At 37.8% G+C, this 11,724-nt stretch overlaps 1 protein-coding gene across 2 annotated transcripts in view; it reads left to right on the top strand.

The window, feature by feature from the left end:
* The first annotated feature begins 8,947 nt into the window (after positions 1–8,947).
* Positions 8,948–11,724, top strand: part of LOC107568036 (transmembrane protein 121-like) — a 4,499-nt gene continuing 1,722 nt past the window's right edge. The window contains exon 1 of one of the 2 annotated variants that reach the window (XM_016253874.1): positions 8,948–9,137. The gene's annotated coding sequence lies outside the window, so the exon portion shown is untranslated. Of the gene's footprint in view, positions 9,138–10,440; positions 10,570–11,724 lie in introns of those variants that run through there. The other variant, XM_016253873.1, reaches the window with a different exon arrangement.

Genomic DNA, 11,724 nt, shown 5'->3' with positions numbered 1-11,724 from the left:
TGCATGAATCTGTCTGCCTCTCTTCTGTCATTAACCTTTCAACCTTTATATTATCTTAAATATAGACTGAGAGAGTCATAAAACCATATAGCTAAATCAAACAGGATTTCTGCACCACTTACATGGCAGTTGTACATGTCAACACACTTATAAAAGTATTAACCTGAAGATGAAAATATTGTTTATAAGCGTGCATACTCATAAGAGAGCAAAGCTGTGTCATTCTACACATGGAACACCCCCATGACCAGCAGATACAAGTTAATAATTAAATAATAAAAACAAATACAATTTGCTGACAGTAACTAGCGTTGCCAATTGGGCTACTTGAACGCTGTAAAAAATTGGGCTACTTAAACCACAGAAAAAAGTGATTGGGCTAGTTTTGAAACGCAATTGGGTTGGGGTTTTTTTTCGCAGACCTGGCAACCCTGACAGTAACATAAATTGTTATTTTGGCAAAACTTCACTGCTCCTGAACCCTCTTCTTTTTCCACTATAGATTCTTCTACTTGCCTTTATTGTGAGTATCAGTGCTCTTAAATGATAAACTACTGGTATTTTCCTCATTTGTATGTGGTTTTAAATAATGTTGGCTAAATAGAAATAGAAGCAAGATCAAGAGAAAGAGAAAGAGAAAGCCTTGTGGTGTTTTGGGCATTTCTCACCTGAGTAAAATCCAGTATGTCTTCCCCAATTTGCAGCTTAGAAGTGTAAAGATCCAAGGTTTGCCCTGTTATATAAACAAAGCCCTAGTGGAGCGGACATCTTATGCACTTAGTGTGCACCAGTGGGACAAAGCAAGCGCTTGTCTAAAGCGTACTGAAACCTAGGGACTTCTGAAGGCAGCGATCCTTAGTGCTCCCTGGTTCTTCAGCAAGCCTTTAATGACCTGCAATGACACAGTGCCTGTCTGAAGCCCGAAGGGAAGCCGCTGCTCTCTGAGATAAACCTTTAAACTTCACTGCACACAGAAATATCTCTCTCTCTCTCACCCCAAACAGACTGACATCAACCGAGGACAGACCTTAAACCCCTGAGTCCTGCAGTGCTTCTGACTGAACGCTTGTTGCTCTTTCTGATCAGGAAACCCTCGCTTAGGAAGAGCCACTCAAAGTGTCCAATCACGTTTTTAGTTTTTTTACATGCTTTGCATGTCAATACTGACATAAAAAATGTTTAAAATGTGTAGAAATTCAGTATGGAGCAGAAAAAACAAGAAATACTTATTTCACAGACATAAATCAGAAAACAACAAACAAACCAGAATATACCATACACTTCTGCGAGTGGGTATCTTCTTTACTTGCTACACAGTGCCTTAGATCAAACTTAAATCATATCTTTCAATGATCACTAACCTGCCAAACGCAGAAATCCAGAAAATAATTCTAACTCTGTCTTTGCCGACCTGGTATGCTGTAAACACAACTTTGTTTTAATGGACTTATAAAAACACAAATCTGCCATTACTCATGGTAGTTGCATACAGACAGTCAATCAGATAAGGACTTATTACGTTTCAGAACATAAAAAAATCCAGTTTTGTGTGCACTATGCATCAGTGTTTCATCTGACAGAGCATAAATCTACTGTATTATGTATTGCATGCTTCACTGCATTCAGTTCAAATTGGGCTGAAATATGTTGACCTGTTTTTACATGCTAACAATAATATTTACAGCAAGAAACACAGTTCTCTCAAGAGACAGACGAGCCATCAGACAGATGAAGCACGTCAACAGAGCGGCTGGAATGGAATAAACCTACATATGAAACACCCTTAACTCTCATTTTTCTTTAATTCAGGTGGAAGAGCAACTCTCCGGAGCAGTGAAAATGTATCAGTAATACTTCTCATAAACAAATGAATAATGAATAAAACGTGCTGATCTGTTTAAAACAGAAGCCCGGGATTCGCTCCTCAGCACATCATCTGAGAGTGAGGTGAATGAAAGCTCAGGCTAGCCAGGCTCTTTTTAAAGCACATCTTGGAAATGTATGAATGCTATAAAAGACATGCAAATGAGTTGATGAATTATGAATACAGCAGCATTATGTGGGTGGAACGGGTGACTAGAGTAACTAAAACATCTCATTCTTTGACAGAATTACACCAGCAGCTTCTGTCACTACAAAAGCAAACATCACACCCGCCTGCATCTTCATTTCAGTTTGCATAACCGATGACATACGTAACCCTGGACCACAAAACCAGTCATAAGCGTCAATTTATACATATATTTATAAATAAGCATTCCATTGATGTCGGACCAGCCCTTAACGCGCCTCTCTGAAGCAAACGGCACACAGCATAATTTCACCAGCGAGGGGGAAATGAATGAAAACTATCGCAAAACGAACTTGACAGGAGCGGACATTTCATCCTTATAAAGATTTAAAAAGTCTCCAGCATTGATATTTTACCAATGATTTACGATTAAAAAAGTTAAAGTGACAGTAGTTTATTACTTTGTGTCAGAAGAGCACATCAGTGATGCTAAATCCAGCTAATGTGTTTAATTATTTCACATAAAATGAGAAAACATACTTGTTCAGTCACGGCTGCTCCGTTTATTTGTTATCACAAAAATGCATAAAACAACTCAGTCCATTTAAGTCCAAAGGCATACACCTATAACACATTAGAAAAACATTGATAAACTCAAATGTTTGAGTCAACTTCTTTAGAAAGATGGAGAATTTATATGAATAATGTGAGGATGTTTGGGCGCTGTCCTGTTTCACTATAGGCTACTGTTATCCTTTCAGCCAAATTGTGTGACGTGCAAGAACATGTCAGGAGAAGTAGAATAATAATCAATTACTAATTTGAATCAGTACATTATAACGAAAACAATACCTTAAAAATGAAAAGAAGCAGGTTTTTGCAATCATTAACGTAAACCGATAAACTCCAAGGAGGATCTAGTAAGCTAATTCAAACAGTTGTACAAAACAGTGCTAATGCAGAAAAAACACATCCGATTTCATCAGAGATTGTGGAGAGAATAGTGACTCACGCCCAGATGTCAGTACATTATTCTTTTAATTGTTTATTTAGCTTAAAAGCACAGAATGTTTTATAATGGATGCTGGCTGGCTGAGGTGTTATGCGGTGGTAAGAAGTTTAGCGATTCTGAATGTATCCAGTCAGGTCAAGGCAGGAGGTTTAGTGGTCTTTTGCTGCTCCCTGTGGTCCTGTTTGGTATCGCAGCTTGACTTGTGCTTATTTGGAAAATGTTTATTTAATTATTGATTGATTGTGGCACTACATTGTGAATTATGAAAATTAAAAAGTACTTATTTAATATAAAAAATAAAAATATAGAATATATCGTTGAATATCGGCACTTATTTTTTTCCACTTCAAGCACTGGCCGAGATACAACTATTGGAAAATCAGGAATCTTAGGGTGCAAAAAAAATAGTCTTTTCTTAGCAGTTCTTAGCAATGCATATTACTAATCAAAAATTAAGTTTTAATATATTTATGGTAGGAAATTTACAAAATATCTTCATGGAACATGATCATTACTTAATATCCTAATGACTTTTGACATAAAAGAAAAGTTGATAATTTTGACCCGTGCAATGTATTTTTGGCTATTGCAAATAACCCCGTGCTACTTATGACTGGTTTTGTGGTCCAGGGTCACATACAATAAAAATATTGCGATTCTATAGAGTAAACATGGCAAAAGTTTACAGTGTTGTACGTCCTGTGAAGCATGTATGTTTTTTTTGATCCACAGATTGTGTTCATCCTATTCAATCATCCATAAGGGAAATAAAGAGATTTTAAACATTGTATTTTTAGTCAAGATGACTGGATGCTTTGGTCTACAAGATGTGTATGTTTTTTTCTTTGGAAAGCCCAAATCCACAGAAAACACCTGACACTGGCATGAGTAAACACTTCTTCACAGTCACTTAAATCATGCAGTCAACCATTATCGCAGAGCACGCTTCGATAAACAGAAAGCGTGATTATTATATGGTGACTGAACTGTGTTTAATACATCAGAACTGCTGAGGTTTTCACTCTTGTGGACATGTGGATAACCAGACTGACTGCGCTGATTTCACTAAATGCTGCACAATCTAATGCAATGAAACACACACACACACAAAGCATCTGTGCACGACAATGAATAGATCATTCACTTTGCTTCAGATCTATAAAAGAACACACAGTATCCCTCCCCTTCCTCTCACGGTCCCTTTGTCCTCCCACTCACTCACTCTCATACTCTCTGCCATCATTCCCTGACTCTCTATTCCTCTCAGCATCGGTTCATTCATCCCCTGCTGTCCCTCTGGTCTGATTCAATGTCTTTCTCACAATCAATAGGACAGATCCATCATAAGCAGCATCTCTTCCTCTCTCTGTGAGACGTGATGTTGTCAACAGGCAGCAGCAGCCTGCAGGTTCCTCCTACCCTAAAAATACAGAACGACACAACAGACCCTCAGTGCAGTAACAGATACAACACTGAGCAGGTGCAAACTCACTACAGAGACACACCAAAGACACATCATAACTATAGAAACCAGCAGACACAGGTAAACATGGCTTTCATTGAAAGAGAGGTTGAGATCATAAGAAAACTGAGACAGAGCTCCACTTTCTGACAGAATGCACAAAAAATACCGATCATTGAGAAATGTTGTTCAGAAAACTGGACTAAATCTTATATCCATCCAAGATTCATGTCAAGAAGTTCATGAAAATCTCAGAATACAGTCTATTCAGAAACACAGAGAAATTAATCTGCTCTACTGTGAAACACACCATAGAACCAAAACATACACTCAGAACCACAAAATCACAATATAAATCAACTCACAGTAATGACAATCAAAGATAACTAAAATCCATTAGACTTAGCATCTTGATCTTATGGGATGTTGAATGAAATGATAAAACAAAGCAGCACTAAATTCCAATCGACCGTAATTAAATGTGTGGATGTCGGTCACGTCTCTGATTCATCAGGAATCAAGCACTGATAACAGCTATCGTCTTTAAAAACGGAGAGCCAGTAATTACAGAGAGATATTTCTGTAAAAGTTATTCTGTAGTATAATAAACTCCTGGACTTCATCGCGACACACAGACTATTAGTCAGATTAGATTTTTACTGAATAACTGGATTCAATCTGGCACCAAGGATTATTTTACAAACATTTTGAAAGTGGTTTAGGAAGTAAGACCTACAACCTAATTAAATCAATGTACATTGAAAGTAAATGAAAGCGACATCTTTCTCAAAAGCGTGGAGTGAGACAAACAGACTTTATTCAACATATACACCAATAAACCTGTATTCAGTCTGGAATGAACTGCAGCCGCTGGCGTCACTTAAATTAAACGTCTGCTCTATACCTACAAATAATTTAATTATTTCACATAAAATGAGAAAACATACTTGTTCAGTCACGGCTGCTCCGTTTATTTGTTATCACAAAAATGCATAAAACAACTCAGTCCATTTAAGTCCAAAGGCATACACCTATAACACATTAGAAAAACATTGATAAACTCAAATGTTTGAGTCAACTTCTTTAGAAAGATGGAGAATTTATATGAATAATGTGAGGATGTTTGGGCGCTGTCCTGTTTCACTATAGGCTACTGTTATCCTTTCAGCCAAATTGTGTGACGTGCAAGAACATGTCAGGAGAAGTAGAATAATAATCAATTACTAATTTGAATCAGTACATTATAACGAAAACAATACCTTAAAAATGAAAAGAAGCAGGTTTTTGCAATCATTAACGTAAACCGATAAACTCCAAGGAGGATCTAGTAAGCTAATTCAAACAGTTGTACAAAACAGTGCTAATGCAGAAAAAACACATCCGATTTCATCAGAGATTGTGGAGAGAATAGTGACTCACGCCCAGATGTCAGTACATTATTCTTTTAATTGTTTATTTAGCTTAAAAGCACAGAATGTTTTATAATGGATGCTGGCTGGCTGAGGTGTTATGCGGTGGTAAGAAGTTTAGCGATTCTGAATGTATCCAGTCAGGTCAAGGCAGGAGGTTTAGTGGTCTTTGGCTTCTCCCTGTGGTCCTGTTTGGTATCGCAGCTTGACTTGTGCTTATTTGGAAAATGTTTATTTAATTATTGATTGATTGTGGCACTACATTGTGAATTATGAAAATTAAAAAGTACTTATTTAATATAAAAAATAAAAATATAGAATATATCGTTGAATATCGGCACTTATTTTTTTCCACTTCAAGCACTGGCCGAGATACAACTATTGGAAAATCAGGAATCTTAGGGTGCAAAAAAAATAGTCTTTTCTTAGCAGTTCTTAGCAATGCATATTACTAATCAAAAATTAAGTTTTAATATATTTATGGTAGGAAATTTACAAAATATCTTCATGGAACATGATCATTACTTAATATCCTAATGACTTTTGACATAAAAGAAAAGTTGATAATTTTGACCCGTGCAATGTATTTTTGGCTATTGCAAATAACCCCGTGCTACTTATGACTGGTTTTGTGGTCCAGGGTCACATACAATAAAAATATTGCGATTCTATAGAGTAAACATGGCAAAAGTTTACAGTGTTGTACGTCCTGTGAAGCATGTATGTTTTTTTTGATCCACAGATTGTGTTCATCCTATTCAATCATCCATAAGGGAAATAAAGAGATTTTAAACATTGTATTTTTAGTCAAGATGACTGGATGCTTTGGTCTACAAGATGTGTATGTTTTTTTCTTTGGAAAGCCCAAATCCACAGAAAACACCTGACACTGGCATGAGTAAACACTTCTTCACAGTCACTTAAATCATGCAGTCAACCATTATCGCAGAGCACGCTTCGATAAACAGAAAGCGTGATTATTATATGGTGACTGAACTGTGTTTAATACATCAGAACTGCTGAGGTTTTCACTCTTGTGGACATGTGGATAACCAGACTGACTGCGCTGATTTCACTAAATGCTGCACAATCTAATGCAATGAAACACACACACACACAAAGCATCTGTGCACGACAATGAATAGATCATTCACTTTGCTTCAGATCTATAAAAGAACACACAGTATCCCTCCCCTTCCTCTCACGGTCCCTTTGTCCTCCCACTCACTCACTCTCATACTCTCTGCCATCATTCCCTGACTCTCTATTCCTCTCAGCATCGGTTCATTCATCCCCTGCTGTCCCTCTGGTCTGATTCAATGTCTTTCTCACAATCAATAGGACAGATCCATCATAAGCAGCATCTCTTCCTCTCTCTGTGAGACGTGATGTTGTCAACAGGCAGCAGCAGCCTGCAGGTTCCTCCTACCCTAAAAATACAGAACGACACAACAGACCCTCAGTGCAGTAACAGATACAACACTGAGCAGGTGCAAACTCACTACAGAGACACACCAAAGACACATCATAACTATAGAAACCAGCAGACACAGGTAAACATGGCTTTCATTGAAAGAGATCATAAGATCATAAGAAAACTGAGACAGAGCTCCACTTTCTGACAGAATGCACAAAAAATACCGATCATTGAGAAATGAAAACTGGACATTGAAAGAGAGGTTGAGATCATAAGAAAACTGAGACAGAGCTCCACTTTCTGACAGAATGCACAAAAAATACCGATCATTGAGAAATGTTGTTCAGAAAACTGGACTAAATCTTATATCCATCCAAGATTCATGTCAAGAAGTTCATGAAAATCTCAGAATACAGTCTATTCAGAAACACAGAGAAATTAATCTGCTCTACTGTGAAACACACCATAGAACCAAAACATACACTCAGAACCACAAAATCACAATATAAATCAACTCACAGTAATGACAATCAAAGATAACTAAAATCCATTAGACTTAGCATCTTGATCTTATGGGATGTTGAATAAAACAAAGAAACAAAGCAGCACTAAATTCCAATCGACCGTAATTAAATGTGTGGATGTCGGTCACGTCTCTGATTCATAAGCACTGATATGTACATTGAAAGTAAATGAAAGCGACATCTTTCTCAAAAGCGTGGAGTGAGACAAACAGACTTTATTCAACATATACACCAATAAACCTGTATTCAGTCTGGAATGAACTGCAGCCGCTGGCGTCACTTAAATTAAACGTCTGCTCTATACCTACAAATAATACATGCAGGGGAGAGTCAGGCAAACATTCACAAATTATAAAAATACATAAATAAGCAATCAAATTCTGGAAGCATTTAAATCTCAGTGCCCCCCCCCCCCCCACAGCATTAAAGAACCATCCCCCTCTCACATCATTCTCCTCCCACTTACATCTTTATTAGTACTTTGTTGTTATTTGTATGTACTTAAATTTAATGTTTTTGGCAATAAACCAAAGAATTACAAAAAATAAGGATATTTAGCAAGTCAAACAATGCTCTTTGAATCTGAATCAGAGGGAGAGAAAGAGAGAGAGAGAGTTGAAGGAGCCACATTGTGTCAGTGTCTGAGGAGAGCAGGAGGGGGAGATGTAAGCGCGCACACACACACACCTCATTAACACACATATGGAAAGAGAGAGAGACTGGATTCCAGCATTATTCCTGATGCGGCGTGGCTCAGAGCTGAGACCGGAGCAGCGATGTATAGCTGACAGCAGCTTCCCATTCAGATCTGAGGTGGCGAGCGGTCAGGACACATCGAATCCAACTGCATCTGCATTCACTGGACAAAGCAGCAAACACACATGAACCACTGGAGCGATCATCAGCACACCCCGACAGGTTAACGCTACAGTAAGCCGACTTTCATCTAGAATAACATTCCTGCTCTTGCGGTAGGTTTTTAGTCTGAAGCACAAAAAAGTCAGTTTAGCTTTAGTCTGATTTTTTCTCCTGTGCTGAAATCAAAATCCCCTTCTGAGACGTCTACAGCAGCCTTCTCTGCGCACTCCAAACTTAAGTGGATTACATCCGAGGCATTAGGGATTTGGGGGCTGTTATGTGAAGAGACATGCCTGACCGCAGGATACAGCAGAACCAGGGGAGATCTGCGTGTGTTTGCTGTCACTTTACATGTGGATTACTGTCCTAATTTGGTCTCACCGAGGACACGCGTGAGGATGGTCCACAGCTGATCGTTACGATGAACTTCAGACAGAGGAGAAGGTAGGTGTCCAGTCGGTTTCTAAATTTTCTTTTAAATGTCATTTTTAGAGAGTGCATTAAATTCACCTGTACAGTAGATGTACTATGCTGGCCAAAATTATTAAAACACTAGTATTTTCACCAGCAAAAAAATGGTTTTAAGATCTCATTATCATCCAGTCTGTCTGGAGTCACATGAAGGAACAGAACAAACTGAGAAAGACTCAATCCAGAAGAACTGTGTTTCCGAGACGCTTCAAGAAACCTCCTCCAAAGCTCCTGAGAAACTCTGCTCAAGTGCACCGAGGGCAAAAGCTACTTTAAACAGAGATGTTCACACCAAATGATGATTTAATTCAGTTAATAGAAGTTAATTGATAAAGAAAATCTATTTTTGACAGCATCCTCATTTTACAGCATTTTTACACAAGTGCCTAAAACTTTTAACAGCACTGTAGCTTTGCAGAAGGTTTCTTGAAGCGTCTCGGAGAGACCGTTCTTCTGGATTGAGTCTGTCTCAGTTTGTTCTGTTTCTTCATGTCATTCCAGACAGACTGATGATGATCAGATCAGATCTCTGTGTGCAGCACAAAAATCTCACTGCATTATTACCTACTGATACTGTTACACTATTACTGATATTTCCTACTGACACACTACAGCAAAAGATAGAAATAACTGACTTAAAACAATTTTTAGCTGCTGAAAATACTAGTGTTTTAATCATTTTGGCCACCACTGTGTGTGTCTGACTGATGGCCACAAAACAAGACCTTTTTAATGCAGCTTTGTAGAGCTGGAAACAGTGGCCAAAATACTGTCAGACTAGAAATTCTTCAAGATTAACCTTTTTCATATTTGCGTGTTTCTCAGCAGTGCAAGTCATCATAGTTGGGTTAACTTGAAGAGCAGTGAATGGGAGAGTAAAAACAAAAATATTTTTTGCATTCCCATTTGCTCAAATAGCAAAAGAAAAACTCCACGATAGTGTTTTAATGACTTTCAAAAAAAGGAAAAAAATAGAGAGAGATTGATAGCGGCAGTGAGAAGAGAGAACAATGTCAAATTTACCGTCCCTCCCAGAGACGCTGCATTAGAAACACCCTCACATTAGCCTTAACTAGTTTTTTTTTGTTGTTGGTAATTTAGTGCAAAGGTGATATAACACAAAGTATAGTGTTATAAATGTACGCACATTTTGGTTTCACTTTATTTTGATGGTCCCTTTAACACATTCATGTGTTGGTAGAGTATTAGTAGACTGGTAGGGTTGGGGTTAGAATAAGTTGACATGTACTTGTCCAGAGCTCAAGGACACTTTATAATAAACATCAGAAATGTGAGGATAACATCAAACAATAATACAGAAAGTAAAGCAAACATCGGACATCCAGAGAGTAATATATAGAAAAGACAGCATAAGACAGAGTAAACAGAAGTCAACTTAAGAAAAGTAACATTCTTCAACTGGTCTAAGAGTGAATTAATGCCTATAAAGGTCAGAGATATTTCCGCTCTCCAAACCTTCCCATTTAAAATAACACAATATAAACGTACATATTTAGGAATTGAGGTCACAAAAGATTTTCGGTCATTATTTAAAGCTAATTTCCCCCCTTTAGTGACTAAACTGCAAAATAATATTCAGTTCTGGAGATCCCTGCCTATTTCTAGCGGGAACCCTTCATTTATCCCTTCTACTATGGATGCTGCTTTTACAAAATGGAGGGACTTAGGTCTTCAGACTATTGGAAACCTATTCATAGATGGCACTTTTGCCTCCTTTAGACAGCTACAGGATCAATACGGTTTGCATGCAATTAACTTCTTTAGATATTTGCAGATTAGGGATTACGTAACAAAGTACATACCCTGTCTTAATGAGGCTACTCCTGCTAGTTTGGATGATCTCTTGGGGCTTGGAGGTGGGGTCAGTCATCTGATATCTTTACTGTACAACTCATTGTTGTCAAAGAACTTACCTTCGACAGAGAGTTTAAAATTGCAGTGAGAGCAAGAATTGGGGGAGGAGATATGTTCAGAATCCTAGGCTGACGCACTAGAGAATATTGGCGACTGTCAACTCTAGGCATTGCCTTATACAATTTAAGATTATCCACCGACTCCATTATACTAAAACAAAATTACATAGACTTTTTCCAGATGTCTCCCCATATTGTGACAAATGTCAGACTGATGTAACCACTCCCTTGCATCTCATTCTGGACTGAAGTATTTAAAACTCTGTCAGATATTTTACACAGTGTATTAGAGCCCGACCCACTTCTTGTGATATTTGGAATTTCTGATAAAATCATGTCACTTAAAAAATCTGAACAACATTTGCTGTCCTATGGACTTATTGTGGCAAAGAAACTTATCCTAAGGTTTTGGAAAACGACAGAAACCCCATCAGCTAAACGTTGGTTGGAAGAAATTATTAAGGTACTACATTTGGAAAAAATTTGATTCCTGTTGGTAAATAAATTGGATAAATTGGATAAAATTTGGTCTCCTCTTCTCCTATATCTTGAAAATGCAGGCTGAGTAATCATGCGGTGTTGGCCTCACCATAAGTGTGGTATGATTTAAGTCCCTAGGGTGGGGA

The sequence above is a fragment of the Sinocyclocheilus grahami genome, unplaced genomic scaffold, assembly GCF_001515645.1.
Source record: "Sinocyclocheilus grahami isolate Dianchi unplaced genomic scaffold, SAMN03320097.WGS_v1.1 scaffold1208.1, whole genome shotgun sequence".
Classification (NCBI taxonomy): domain Eukaryota; kingdom Metazoa; phylum Chordata; class Actinopteri; order Cypriniformes; family Cyprinidae; genus Sinocyclocheilus; species Sinocyclocheilus grahami.
The sequence above is the reverse complement of the archived record's forward strand: the minus strand, read 5'-3'. Positions and strand labels throughout refer to the sequence as shown.